The 15,472-nt window shown below is 43.1% G+C and overlaps 1 protein-coding gene across 3 annotated transcripts in view; it reads right to left on the bottom strand.

The window, feature by feature from the left end:
• MTM1 (myotubularin 1) overlaps positions 1 to 4,973 on the bottom strand; it is a 42,342-nt gene extending 37,369 nt beyond the window's left edge. For all 3 annotated transcript variants that reach the window (XM_041396442.1, XM_041396443.1, XM_041396444.1), the window contains exons 1-2: positions 4,841 to 4,973; positions 2,663 to 2,811 (exon numbers count right to left, since the gene is read on the bottom strand). The gene's annotated coding sequence lies outside the window, so the exon portion shown is untranslated. The remainder of the gene's footprint in view (positions 1 to 2,662; positions 2,812 to 4,840) is intronic.
• Between the last annotated feature and the right edge of the window lie 10,499 nt (positions 4,974 to 15,472).

Below are 15,472 nucleotides of genomic sequence, written 5' to 3'. Positions count from 1 at the left end.
TGGAACCTTCTCTTCTCCAGGCTGAACATCCCCAACTCTCAGCCTGTCTTCAGAGGAGAGATATTCCAGTCCAAGATCATTAACCATAATGATGTTGTTTGTGCTCCCTTATCTCAATTGGCAGATCACAGAACCTCCTGTTTCTGCTTTACCATCACTGCCACAGGGTCTAAAATCCTTCCAAGCATAACCTCTTAGTAATGGAGGTCACAGTCCTCACCTTCCCTCAAATGATCCTCGTGATTCTACTGATCTGAGACTGGATTATGCCTCTAGTGGGTTTTCTCCCTTGATGTCTAAATAATATTCCCTATTCACATGTACTTACTAAATCTACATTTTCCAGGGAAGCCATATGAGCTTTCAAGTCTCTTTGAAGCCTTATCAAATCAAGATGGAACCAGAACACACAAAGCATGCCAGCAGTGCAAGGCCTCAATGGAATACTGCCCATGCAGAATCTATCTGTCCTTCTGCACCAAGGTTTCCAAGTCAGTTAAATCAAATTCATCAATAAACACTATATAAAAAAAGCTGCATCCTACAAAAACAGTATCACAAAAACTCTTTCAATCTGAAGCTGTTTGTTCAGCACCAATTCTACACCAGGCTTCCCATCCTAAGTAAAACGCACTTCAGAATTGTTGCCAATTCTCTGCTAGACTGTATAGCAGCTGCACAACTCAACACAGACTGCTGAATTTGTTTGTGAAGAGCCAGAAACGCTCCCTCTCCCAGAAAAAGCATTCTCTTGTTCTCTAATGAGCCCTGCATTTGACAGGTCAAGTCATTGTCCCCAAAGGATTCAACACAAACAAATACAAACAAAATTCACAACAGTCAAGTGACTGCTAAATCACCAAACCAATTACAAGTGTGTCAGCTGCCTGCCCACTCCCTGCTATGGTGAACCTTCTACAGGCTCACTATAGCAGGGAGTTTTCAAGATACTAGAAAGAAGATCTCACAATAACAAAAACTGGTATCCTGACAATGGAAATCTACAAATGGCAGCAAAAGAAACAACTTGGCAGAAAATTCGTCAGAAAATTTCTCAGTGCCACCAGTTCCTACGCACTTCTATATATAAGTTCTTAAAAATAAAAAACTCTTGTAGCCTGTACATGGAAGGCAGATATTGAATAAAGAATAGCTAGAGGAAGTAAAAATAAAAAATCTCAATTCTGTCTTGATTGATATTTCTCCTGTCTGCTTTTGAAGATTTTTGTTTTACTGTCTTAATGTGGAAATTAACTCCCACCCTATTTTCAAAGTAAATCACAACTTTCAAGAAGACCTAACTAAAGGTCTGTAACATTACTCTTTTAAGACAACTCTAAGTCCTCTCACAAAGAGAGGTGACAGAGTAGAACACATGCCATCATGGATCTGATAGTTAGATCATTTTTGTGCTTTACATCACCATTGCAAATAAAAGCAACACCTTCTTTAGTAGCAATACATATAATTATTTTCTAAGGCCTGCTTACCAGCATTTGTTCTATTTCTCACAATTTATGCTAACAATCATTTCTGTCCACTTGTACAATAAGTGTATTGCTAATCTTGTATTTGTTCCACGTGTACTACCTTTCCCTTGCCATGATTATCTTTTTTCCTGGACTGCTGCTTAATATTCATTCTGGTAGCTGAGTTCTAGAGTGGAAGTTCAGTCCTGTGAGTAGATCAAAGGAAGCAGTGGTTTTCCCTCCAACAGCTAAATCTACCTAGATTAGGTGAAGTGACAGAAGTGAGTAGGTTTTTTAAGGAAGCATTTGTCAGATCACCTCTAGAATCAACATTACATCTGTAAGAAAACTATGCCTGAAGGCTGATCCGTGGCTTTCTAAACCCACCCAGTCTATTTTCACTGCTCTGCATCCCCTGCAGGGAATGCATACCTCTCCCACATTGTCAGAAGCTGATGCAGTTGACAGGAAAGCCTATGGGACAGCAAACACAGCTTCCCAGTTTCCTATTAAGAAAGCCTTCAGTTGCTCTTTGCTCATTCCTCTTGAAAGACATCCCCTTAGGCCACTGTAGTTCTGTTGCTAAAGATTTAAGTGATGATTCCACAGGAGAAATGGAAATTGCATCTGTTATGCAATGATATACTGTATTCAAAAATGACACTGTAACAGTTAAAACTACCTCCCCCTACTCAGACTTTCCTCCCAACTTTCCTTTAAGAACATGTACAACCCATCAGACTCCTCCTGTGCCATCTGCTGTTTAGTTCCATCTTCCACTACATGAATACACATAATGCCAAGGAGAAAGTACCATTCTGAGCTGGTCTGTGCTTTAAAAAGCAGGCTAAGTGGACTATGATTTCATAGACTATGACAAAGTCATTTACAAATCATTGCTGGATTCCATCCCTAAGAAAGAAGGCATTTGGACTACCCTGCCTAAGTCACTCACAGGGCAGCACCACACTTCTGGAGGTGCTCTCTTTCAAGCAGCAGGCAGGGTCTTTGCTGGACATAGAAACTCTGACACTTCCCACACTGATGGGGCCAGTGACATCCCAGCCTCTGCTGTACAGCCTTTCCACTCACTACATGCAATAACATGGCACAGGAGTTACTTACATATGGTTGGGAAAAACCACATTCTATCTTACACAAAAGTGTACTACAGTCTACTAAAAGGCACTTACTTTTGTTCTCTCTTGCTCAGAAGTCTCCAGCTTCAACCAGTCATTTCAGTTGTATAAAGCATAGATGCCCACTTCAGTGCCAGACGTCAGGAAACTTGTGTTCATTCCTTCAGCTTTACAACATTTGGTTTTTGTGCTGTAGCTGGCCCCTAACAGGAATAGAACAGGTAGGAAGACATTGTTAGCACTGCCAGAAAATTTCAATTGACATTACTTTTGAAAACTTCAGAAAGGAAGCAAAATCCCAGAATAGTTGCTATCAAAACAATCTGGAGAAAGGAAACAAACAGTACTAGTTCTTTTTATGTGCTACCTTATGTCAGGAGGTTTGGCATCAAGTAGGTGGAATTGAGAACTTTCTCTTCTAAAACTCTTAAGAACTGGTTTTAAAATGTTGCTAATCAGTTTCCTTTCCCAAACACACTTAGGAATGACTTTCGTACGAAAAGCTCTGTAACTTGGCAAAGTCACAAGCAATAGACCATGAAACAAAAAACTTATTTCTACCCAATTCAAGTTCTTAGAGAAACTAGTATTTTGTGTTCTTTGAAACAACTCACACAATACCTACAGTTTTACAGTTACTTCTCATTAAATCAGCTGTGCAGTCTAAATTAACTATTGGTATTTAACTCTGTAACTCTACATACAGGAATACAATAGCACAGGGTCTGATCTACCTTGATGATGCTACATGCCCATGTCTTCAGTGAGAGTGTTTTCTGCAAGTTTCCTTCTGACCAAGCACAGAATGATAAACAGTGCAAAAAGGGAGAATTCTACATTTTATTGAAAGCAGCTCTACAGCTCATCTCCTGGGACACCTGCCACACAATGAAGTCACATACAGCGCCAGAAATTCCGTGTGTTAAAACTCTGTTAATAAATGTACAGGTGGTTTTTAACCACCTAAATACAAATTAACTCCAAAAAGAAAACTGTAGCAAGGAAGAGGTTCTGGTTTTACATCATACCATTGCTGTACCATCAGATACCTGGTCCTTTGAATATGGCTAATGATAAACAGATGTATGACCACTACACCGGGCACAATTCCTGCCCAGAAAAGGAGCTGTGCCATAGAGCCAAGCTACTTTTTAAACATCCAGTTTTTGTCAGTGTCTATTGTGGCAACCCAATCTACAGACCCACAACAAAACATTCTCAAAATTTTAACAATGAGTTTGCCTATGCTGCTTTTATAGCACTAAGAAAAATGGGGTTTTCTGTGAAAAAAGCTAATACCCTTCTTGTGCTCTTAAAACACACACATTTGAAAAAAGCCCACACCAACAAAACAAAATCCACCACCCACAGAAAGTAAAAAACACGCCTTTTGACTGCCACAACACAAAAACCAGCAAGCAGAAGATCTGTTATCTTCAAGAATAATTTCTTGCTTTAAATCAACTAAAAAGTTTCCTCTGAAATGGAAGGTTTCAGCTTTTCAGTCGTGAGCACTGAAATAAGCCACATGCCTCAGAACAAAATTTCAGCCAGTCAGAAATGAACACTACAGCGGCTTAAAGGTCTGAAAGCGAATCAAGAGCGCTCAGGTTATTTCCATATCATGGAGAGGACTGAACAGGAAAGGTAAAAATTACACTTCAGAGGTGTCTTTGCTGAGCCACACTTCAGCAACGCCTCGCTCCCAGATGGATGCTGCACCCTGGGTGGGAATCAGGAGAAAGCGGAGCCGAGCGGCCACAAAGAGCCCGGGCAACCGAGCCCCGGCAGCCGCTGCGCCCCACCGACACCGCCCGGACCCACGGGCACTGCCCAGACCCACGGACACCCCCGAGCCCCGCACACACGGACACCCCCGAGCCCCGCACACACCGACAACCCGAGCCCCGCACACACCGACACCGCCGGGCCCCGCACACACCGACACCGCCGGGCCCCGCACCGACGCTCCAACGACACACAGCTCCCGCAAAGCCGGGCTCCCGCACCGGCACTGCCGGGCCCCAGTAACACACAGCAGGCCCACACCGGCACTGCCCGGCCCCAGGGACGCTCCCCCGCCCCGCACCGGCACTGCCCGGCCCCAGGGACGCTCCCCAGGGACGCTCTCCAGCCCCGCACCGGCACTGCCGGGCCCCAGTAACGCTCCCCAGCCCCGCACCGGCACTGCCCGGCCCCAGGGACGCTCCCCAGCCCCGCACCGGCACTCACCGACGCTTCCCGTGCTGCCGCCGCCGCGGGCCCGAACGCGGCGCTCACGTGACGGGCCCGCGCCCCTCCCACACCGCGGGGGCTGCCGGGAGCTGCGGCTGAGGGGCGGAGCTGCGGCTGAGGGGCGGGGCTGTGGGAACGGGGCGGGGCTCCGAGGAGGGGCGGGAGCGGCCCCCTCAGGCCGTGAGGGCGGGCGGGGCTCAATGGCGCCCTGAGGCGCTCGGGCTGTGGCCGTCGCTGTGGCCGCCGCCGTCCCCCCCGCAGAGCGGTCCCGAAGGAAGATGGAGTGGTCAGACAACCCAGGCCTTCTGGATGATCCCTGGACACCAATGAACACTGTAATAAAAGGAGTGAACGATAAGAATAAACACTATGCTAAAGGAAGTAAAAGAATTGGTGATGCAAATGGCAGTGGTACCCTTCATGTAAAATTAAAATGAAATAACAGTTGTCCATAGAGTGGCCTGTTGGCCCTGTACAGGGAGCAGCTGTGCGTGTCTGGAGGGCAGGGTGGAAATCGGGGCACTCTCTGTGGTCTGATGGTCTCTGCTCTCAGGGAAAGGGGGTCTGTGATATTGTCAAGCCTTTTTGATGTCATAAAGCATATTTTTGAGCTACAAAACAGCAATGTCCAGCTTCTTCAGTGGTGTGACCAACTCTAACTTAGTCCCCCATTAGTGGAAGAACAATTCCTCCCTGCTTGCAAGACTGGAAGACTATTTTTAAAAAAATAATACAAAAAGTAATTTGGGCTCCTTTGTGAGCAATTAGGAGCTCCATACCCAGTTTAAGAAGCCCTCACAGAGCCAGCAGTGCTCCCCTCACACCTGCACAGGGCCGGCACTGGCTCTGGCTCCTCTGGGGGAAGATCATCCCCTGCCAGTTCACGAGCATCGTACCAACAACTATATCAAAGATACCATATCACCTCTGCTTTTCCATGTCTTCTTGGAAAAGTCTTCATCCAGTTTCATTTTGGCAGTTATTTCTTCTCTATGAACTAATAGTTACACCATCTGAAGAGCTGACTCTGACCTAAAGGCTCTTTGAGGTGAACCATGCATTTGTATAAGGCAAGAAGTACTTTCAGAAGAAGCCACAAGACAGTAATTTTGACAATAATTTTATGCATTACTTTTAAGTGTCACCTTTATTATCAACAATTTACATGTGAAAATCCAAAAACTTTAGAAAATCAAACCCAGAAAAACACAAGGGAACTGGGCTACTGCCTCGTATGACAGAAAAAAAAGAAGTTTCTGGAGTGAAAAATATTTTCCTACAATAAGCATGGAACTGTGTGTTTTATATTAATAAGCAGCAGGAGTAAGCAGTGAGCAAAAAGAGATGAAATGTTCACCTCACTCACACAAGCAGTCTTGTCTGCTGTCTTCTGGTGTGATATACCTTTGCCTCTGGCATTATCCTCTCAGCAAAGATTACCTAAAAAATCCACTGATGCAGTTTTGAAGTCTTGCTTTGATGTATTCCAGTGTGGTGTATATAGATATATGTATGTATGTATAGGTCTACATATTTGTATGTGTACACACAGAGGATCCTTTACTTGATCATTGTTTCAAGGTTTCATTCAAATCACGTTTTAAAGGTTTTTCTGTCATCATGAGAACTAGAACTCATTTCTGACGCTTCATGACTCAGATCACTAAAAATGCTCTCCCAAATGTTCTCATAAATTTATTTCCATCAGTTTTGTCCTAGATTTTTTCCAACCTGGCTTATGCCCTTTGCATTTCTTTCAGTCGACAAAGTCTCAAACAGCCTCTTGCTCATATGACCTTTAATGATCACAACTATTATTCCACCTGAATCTGTCGAGTGAAATACTCACCCTTGTTCAGTGACTGACCTGTCCCTTTTTTCCTCCAATGTTTCTAAGACTGGCACATTTTTGAGGGACTGTTTTTTACATGCCTTCTGGCTTCCAGTCAGTATTAACCAGGTCTTTCTCCTTGGGTCTGTGCTCTAGCCACTCCACACTTTATCCCCAGATAATGTGTACTATGACCACAGCTCAAGTGACCTTTTCCACTCATTTGTTTTTCCCAGCCGTGCCTCCTTAATGCAGATTGACTTGCTTTCCTAAAAAACTTTAGCTTGCATCTCTAGTACCTTCTTACGACAATTCTGTGTGACTTCATCTTCCACCGCACTCAGTCACAATCGTCCTGTGAATCCCACACATGCATGGTCAGGCACCCAAAGGTGACGTGAGCTGCAAGAGATGTGCTTAGTCCCCCTGACTGATGATTCACCCAATAGCTCCTTGGATCTGCAAGAGCATAAATTATTAACGTTATGAACATTTTGTTACTGAGGTGGGGTGTGGGGAGGTTTAGGCTCTCTCTGTATTTCTCAGCCTGCTCCTCGTCCTGTTGCACTGCAGGATACGGTGCCTCGGTTGTAGTCAGCCCAGACGGCACACAAATACTCCACCCTCCAATCCCTGCACCATCTGGATAAAAACTGGTTAATTGACAATGCTAATGTCATTTTCAGCTCAGTGGAGTTAAAATAGTGTCAAGCCTTCTCCCACAAGTACTCTCTACTTTATCTATTATGCTATTATCAGCCTGTATGTAATCATCTTTGACTCAGACCTTTCCCTAGCCCTTTATGGTCAGACTATGTCTAAATCTGTCCATATAGCTAAAACTCCCATCGTCTCAAATCTCAATTACTGCAACATCCTTTCCCTTGGCCTTGAAAAATATAACCTTGTCTTACTCATATTTATTGAGAACACTACTACAGTGACCATTTTTCTAAGTCTGTCATTCTCACTGTGTTATTCCACTCTTTTCCTCTCCGTGCTGGCTCAGCCTGCTCTATCATGTGGATCCTTACCTACCTGTCTTTGCTTTGGAAGGCCTTGGCAGCCTGTCTACTTGCCATTTCCATTCCCTGCTGACATCTAACTGCAGCTCAACTCAGCTCACATGCCAGCTTTCACAGCCCATTTGTAACACATTTAAACATGTTCTTTTGTGCATTCTCGTTGCTGCCTTTAATTTCCAACTGGCAATTTTCCTTAAAACCTCTCCTTAAAACTTTTCCTTCTTGCAGTGTCTACAATAGAGGATCTCAGTTCATTATGCTGCCTCTCCTGCCTGTATTCCTCAGTTCTCTAATTTCATAGTTTATAAAGTATAAAAAGTATTGACCCTGATACACACCAGGCTCTTGTAGCACTATGGTAATGCAAATAATAAATACATGTGTACAACTGAGATGCCAGGGGAAACTAAGGTATTATGAGATTGATGATATCAAAGTGCAGTGTGAGAGCACAACAGTACCTGATAATAATATTAACTCATTTTCCTCCTATTCTGGAGAAAAAAAACTAAGTGGAAGTGAGAAGTCTGCATCTTTAAATCAATCCCATAGGTCAAGTTAAAGATGATTTATGTCCATTTACCACAGTAATTTTCTCTTGCTGTTTTCAGGTGCTGTTGTGACAGATAAAATGGAAAGGACAATACAGTGTTAAACATCACAATCCATAGCTGTGTCTGTATGTTCACATGTGTACATTTTTTTTTAACTTTTATGAGTTAGATATTAGAATAGATATGGTATATCAGTGATTCTTTTGCTTTTCTAGCACAGTACTACTTACACCCTTTGTTTCCTGTCATTGTCCTTTGTTTGCTAACCTGATGTTTATTTTTGTCTCTGCTAAATAAAGACATCCAGATTTAATTCTTTTAAGCTGTACTTTAAGACCTCTTTAACCTATTTCTGCCTAGCTTTCCCCTCAATTAGCCTAATTGTTTCTTTATCAAGTAACATGTCACCAAATAAAACACGTATAGCACCCTAAAAAAAAATCTGCCCCTTTCTGCTTGACTCACAATAGCAATAAGGTGAGTTATATAAGAGGTTTCTTGTATTTCTGGATCCTGCGACTCCCAAGGGCTGGAAATAGCAATTGTATTTTGGGAAGCACTTTCAGAAACACTGACTGAATGCTTGTTATTGTGATTTTAGGCAGATGATAGCTGGCTTTTGGATATCTGGGTTTGCACACACAGCACTGCTGTCACCAAAACCTGACACTGATGCATATAATATATACCTGTCTATGTGTATGTACATAAATACATACAAATCTGCTGTCACCACTAGACACACACTGATTCCTTGTCTTCAAAGACAAGGAAAATTAGTATCAGGTATGTGTTGGTCCTATATTTATGTAGGACCCCCCCCCTTCTATTCTGTATGCAAATATTAGAAACAGTTAGTACGTTTTATTTGAGAAATAGCTGCATTTCACAGAAAGGCAAACTCATTCTCACATGTATCATACCTAATTTGCATAGGACATAAAGGTTTTAAGAGAACTGAAGTATTTGGATTAGAAGAACCAAACAAATGGAAGCTAGTAATATCCACTGAATTACCTGATCTGTTAGTGGAATTAATTCTAGTAGAACAATGCTACAGCTTAAGAGAAATAGAAGAAAATCTTAAAGCACACAAAATAGCACACAAAATAAATAGCACACAAAAGCATAAGCTTCCAGTACACTTTCTATTGGAAACTGCAATATAAAATTATCTGTTAAATGTATAAATATAGCTGTAAAAGAGAAGGACCGTTTAGACTAAGACCTGTTAAGTGCTTTGCTTTTGCTCTGTGCTCTGAACTTCTGTGAATGGCTGAGGTTTCATCCAAATCCTGAAAGAACTCCAGTGACACAACTCAGGCAGCTGAGACTGCAGGAGTGAAGTGGCTGAAGTTAAAACACCTTGTAAAAGCAAAAGCATCTTGGTATCAAACAGTTTTATCAGTGAAAGAAAACTGTGCAAGATGGACCCCCAAACACCCCCTCCTATTGTCAAGGTCCACACATGTGAAGGTTTAACATGTGAAACTTTTACAATAGTGTCTGAATCACTCACAATTCAGCATGTAAGAATTATTTTAGGCATCATTTTTAGTATGTGAATGAGTGCAACAGAGACAGGCTGTCACAGCAGAGCTAATACATGCTCCATTCAGAAATACTCTTTGTTTTATCGCTCAAGAGTCACAGCAGTTGATAGGGCAGGACAGGAAGGCAGCATTTCCTACTCACAGTGGAATATCTGAATTTTGAAAACACAACACAGCCCCTTTCAGCTGTCATCCCACAACAAAGAGGAGGTAGCTTCAAAATTCAGACAAGCTCCAGACAGCAGATTGCAGTTGCTGAATGGCAACGAGTCCCAAGGTCACAGACCAGCTAGAGAGCCTGCAGAAAGACCAGCATTTTGAAAGCCTTTTCTCTTTTGAACAGTGCATATATTTAGATCAGATCATATTTTTGTTTGATTTCTATGATAGTATTTGCTGTCATATTGTCAACAGCAGTAAGTGCTTGTGCACCATAGGCAACCAATGAGTGGGCAAGCTGTTCTAGGCACCACTGCTCACAAGAACTTTACTGATTTCTGTTTCTCTAAAGCCCAGTTGATCCAATAATTTGGAAGAATTTCTTCACTATCAGGTGTTAGTGATGACCTTCTTACTGGATTCAAGCTTCTGTCAGCAGAGGCTGCCAGTCATAGCTCATGGAACTGAAAGGAGCTTTGAGTTCTCCAAATTCATGCTTTATTGATTCTGGTTTAATTCAAATTTTCCTTTACCATGTTTTGTAGGCAAAATGGATCTAATATTGTTATTCTGGGGTGTTAATCTATAATGAAAAAGAAAATGCACCACCATAGTCATTTTGCCTAAATATGTCCTGGTGGGAAGAAGAGAAACTGGGTTTCAAATGCAGTTTTCTTTCCCATTGTTAGAGAAAATTGCCATTCACAGGCAGGATTAAAACGAACTGGAATTCATGGTGCTAGCAAGAGCCTTCACTGCAGCAATCAATGAAGATCTTTCTCTTAAGTCCTGTGGGACCAAGGATCATTCCCGTGGGACTGAAAGAGCCATACTGCTGTGGATCATTTGTCCTGGCACATCTTTACACTCTGGTGAATAGGAGAAAATAATTTAATTACGAAGCAGAATTTCTTTGGTTGCTCTAATGAGTGGAACCAACCCTCTCTCAGCTCTGCAAAATCACTGAGACAAAGTGGGGTCTCAGCAGCCCTGAATATCACATCAGGTGATGATATAGGTTCTTCACACAATTAGCAAATCTTCAAGCAGCCACCTGAAAGAAATAATGGCTTTTATTGGAGCTAATGCAGTCATTTCTTCCATGAAGCTTCTTGTGAATAATTCTTGCTGGAAAAATTGTACACGATTTCTTTTCATTTATATTTTAATGCAATTTATTATACAACAGTGACCCTCATTCAGGGTTCAGGAGATCAGAGCACTTACAGTAATCTTCACAGCACTTTTTATCTCCAGCTACTGCTTACATTCACAGCATGAAAAGAATAAGAAGTTAATGTACCAAATCAGAAGGTCTCTGTGTAGCAGTGTTAATCTCAGTGTTGAGCTATTATTTATTAGTAGATTTATGGTAGCATCTAGAGACTAGGGTCTCATTGTTTGGGCACTGCAAAAAATAAAAAAAAATACATAAAAGAATATATTTGCTCTCTAGGATAGCTCAGAGTTTAAGTTTGAGGATGATTTTAGGATGTGGACAAGAGGTACTACAGCTATAAATACTGCCACAGCCAGAGGCAAAACTTCTCATGCTTATTGTGGATGCTGACAAGAGGAATTACAAATTGACAGACAATTAAAATGGAAACATTATTCTGGGATCAAACTTCTAGGTGCAAGAAGGTGAAAAGAGTCTCCCTGCCTGATTTCATGCCAGGACATGCAGATGGTGTCTCACTACATCTTGGGTACATTAATGATCCATTAGAAGCTCAAGAGGTGTCAGGTTTGAGTTGCAGGTTTGAAGCAGGACTAGGACTCCACCTGCCTTCAAGATGCACAGGTGGCACTTTTGAAGAGTTTGTTGGCAGGAATATTGGCCAAGAAGAGTGACCTGCTCATGTTTTCTGTGGGAGCCCAAGCCCTGTGGCAGGGCCAGGTGTGCCACATCACAGAGGCTGGAACAAGGTATTGAGTAAAGCAAAGAACTTGCACAGAGGAGAGGGTGGAATCCATGGCTCATCCTCCACTGCCTACCTGCCAGGCTGCATGTTATTCCTGCCAGAATTAGCCAACTGACTCTTATGGTTGGAAAATTAAGACACCAAGGGGCCTGACTCACAGCCCTTTTTACCCACAACAAGCCATGCAGAAACAAGCAGCTTATCCTCCCGGATCTGCACAGCTACTGGTGGTAACACACAACCCACTGCCCATGAGACGTGGCTGCTGGTCCTGCTTAACTACACTTGAAAAATCCTACTGGTGTCTGCCTGCCTCATTAGGCACCTAAATATCTTTGGGATTCGAGTCTTGAGCCTTTTGTGCCTCGTGGTCCCCCACTGCTAATGGACATCATCAACTATCCTGAAAGAGCACAGAAAAACATATATATTTATTAAGGATTGTAAGGCTCAAACAGGGGGTTAATGGGACCTGCTTAGGCAAATAGTGCAGTCAGCTAATAGCTGAGAGAGAATAGTAATTTATGGGCTGAGAAGAGGAAAGGAATAAGGGGCTGCCAGGTAATTCTCTTTCCCTGGCTGCCATACAAAGCCAGCAGGGTTGACAAGGAGCAGTCTGTAAACTTGAAACAAAGCATATTTCTGCAGCTTGATAGTCAAGCACAGCTCTATATCAGCAAAACAAAAATGAGATTTCACAACTTTATAGCTTTGGGCTGGTTTCCCCTCAGGGAGTGAAAATAGGCCACTCTCACCATCCCTGCCACTGCTCCAGGTCTTGTCTGTCCCAGTCATCCATCAAACACAGCACAGCTCCAGGACAGGGAACCCAGCAGGGTCAGCACACGGTGTCTTTTCACTCCTTGAAAAGGGATTAAGGCAACATCAGAACAATTAAAATGTCCTTTTAAAATACAAATGCAACTCTAAGCTTAAAAGGGCATTTCTTTTTTCTTCTCCAGCCAAGTTGGTTAAAGACATTAAACTGCAGCATCAAAAACCTTGATAAGGACAAAAACAATGTGATGCACAAACCTCAGGAGCTTCTCAGTGGTTTTTGGCTTTGACACACGTTGAGAGCGGCAGCAGGGCTCAGCCATGGGCCCTTTGGGCTGTGGGGACAAATCACTGCTGTGATGGGGCTTGTTTCAATCGGCACGTAGCTGTTGTGAGAAATTATACTCGCTTCCAAAAATTTAGAAGGTTTATTGTAGCCTATCAAAAAATACACCAGAAGACTGACTAGAGAAGATAATACAGCACAAAGGATTCTACCACCATGTGCTCATCCACACAATCAATTCCGCCCTTTAAACCTTTAACCCCTCCCAAAGTCTTGTCAATCAACTCCTTCTTCGCTGTCCAGTGGTGGAGATCACTTCCTTACATCCTTGACTGGAGGCCAGGTGCTGCCACAGCAACAAGCTGACCCTCCCCGATGCCCCAACAAGCCAGGCCATCTGTGATAACAGTGCAAGGGGGGAAACATAACTATACATCTACAAAACTTCTTGTAACATATACATAATATTTTCCCTTTAATCCATTGCATTACTCACCTATAACACAACCATGGCTGTGATTAACCACAGCTCCAGTGGTTTCAGCCCAGCTGCTTTAATAACCTGCCTGTCCCTGGTTTCATGCAGGATTGTACACAGGAGGCCTCTTGCCCAGGCAGAGTCATAAGTTCTCAGGAACTCCTGCATCTGCTGACCAGTACTTCTGTTTTAGCTTGCCCGGGAGAGACCCTTATTGGTATTTAAAACATCTCACTTTTTTCTAGGTTTTGTTTGTTTGTTTTAATTTTCTATCTATCTATCTATCATCTATCTATCTATCTATCTATCTATCTATCTATCTATCTATCTATCTATCTATCTCTATACATGTATCTATATATTTATCTATTTATCTGTACCGGGGAATAGAAGAAAACAGTCTTGGAGTTTAGCACCAAAACATGAGCTCAGCCTGAAAAACTGTCTGGGCAGATGTGCCAGGGCCAAGTGTCCCCCCAGGAGCATGTGCCACCTGCCTGTCAGTGCAGAAGGCAGCAGCAGAGAGGCAGAGCTGGTGCAGTGGCCACTTGCCTCATTGCTCCCCGTGTCCTTGCTGCCCTGCAGCACCAGCAGGGAGCAAGTCCTCCCTTGGGGCCACCCTGGCCATCTGTGGCGCCTCTCCCACCATCAGGGTCATCCAGGCAGGACCATGAGACAAGTGCCAGCTTCTTGCCAGGTGCTTGCTGTGCTCCCAGAGAGGTGTAAATCAGGGGTTACCCTGCAGCAGGCAGTGGAATAGCTCCTGATTTACAACATCCTACACAAGAGGGGAGCTTGACCTTACACTTCAACATCAGTGCAGCTTCCTTTGTTGAAAGCTTCTTAAGACAGACATGTAATCAATCCTGGAGAGCCACTGAGCAGCAGGGCTCAGGTTCTGCATAAGTCAGGGCTATGCTTCCCAGGGAAATGGTCTGATCCAGGCTCCCATGACATCTATTCCTAGGCATTCCCTGCCTACTGTCTAATAGGAAAGTGTGTGTTTTTCAGTTTTTCCTTTGTTATAAATGGGCTGCTTTAGATTAATACAATCCACAAAGAGAATTTTTCCATAGTAAGTCTGGCTTACCTATGCTACTAATCTTTCAGTGAGAAAGGCTTTCAGTGAGCTCAGGTCTTTGGAAATTCTGGACTTTATAGGCATTTGATGTTATTTTAGAATCCAAGAGGAAAAGCTTACTGCCTTGCCTCTGCTTTTTCATGGCCATAATTATGAGGGCAGTCTGGTGACGTAACTTGTGTGGAAAATAAATGATGGCATTCAACAGTGAGTGCTGTCAGACACTTCGGTCCTTGTAACTATTTTAGAAATCCAAATTCAGTTTGCACTGCCAGAGCACCCCATGCTGCTCTTATTTATGTTTGTATAAAACCCATACTGTACCACTGCCTTCAGGAGATCTATTGTGTGTTTACACTGCCTGGTGGCAGAATTTGGCTCACGGTGTAAGTCCATGTTCATCTTGTGGGGTGATCTGCTGCTCCAGTAAATACAGCAGGAGAACTGTGCAGATGTGTTTAGTCCTATACCTCACTAGCCCTTACTAGCTGTAACTATGTGCCTTAATGACACAGACTGTCAGAGCGAAGGCAGGATTACACTTTGGGCATTTTCACACTTTAAACTGAGAGAAGGGAAGGCAAAGTACAGACAAAGGTGTAGAGGGTTTTTTTCAGAAAAAAACAGACAATTAATTGTCATTAACTGTCACAGCCTGACACCAACCAGGACTGCAGTGCTGGTACTCCAGCTGCTGGAATGTTTGTCTGTGGTCATGATGCCTTTGCCCTGCACTTCCCTGTGCCTGTGCTCCAGCCCAAGCTGACCCAGGGAGAGGCAGCAGCCTTGTGCTTGGGCTGCAACCCAAGCAGGGCATTGGTCATTGTGGTTATGTGCCAACTCCCCAAAAAGACATGCTTACTAAAGAGTAGTTACAAATACAACTAGCAAGACAATAATAATTATACTTAGTCCAGTTCTTCTTCTAACACCACCTCTGTGGCAAGGAAGGATCATCAT

The sequence above is a fragment of the Onychostruthus taczanowskii genome, unplaced genomic scaffold (genome assembly GCF_017590055.1).
Source record: "Onychostruthus taczanowskii isolate IOZ18803 unplaced genomic scaffold, ASM1759005v1 scaffold13, whole genome shotgun sequence".
Classification (NCBI taxonomy): Eukaryota; Metazoa; Chordata; class Aves; order Passeriformes; family Passeridae; genus Onychostruthus; species Onychostruthus taczanowskii.
The sequence above is the reverse complement of the archived record's forward strand: the minus strand, read 5'-3'. Positions and strand labels throughout refer to the sequence as shown.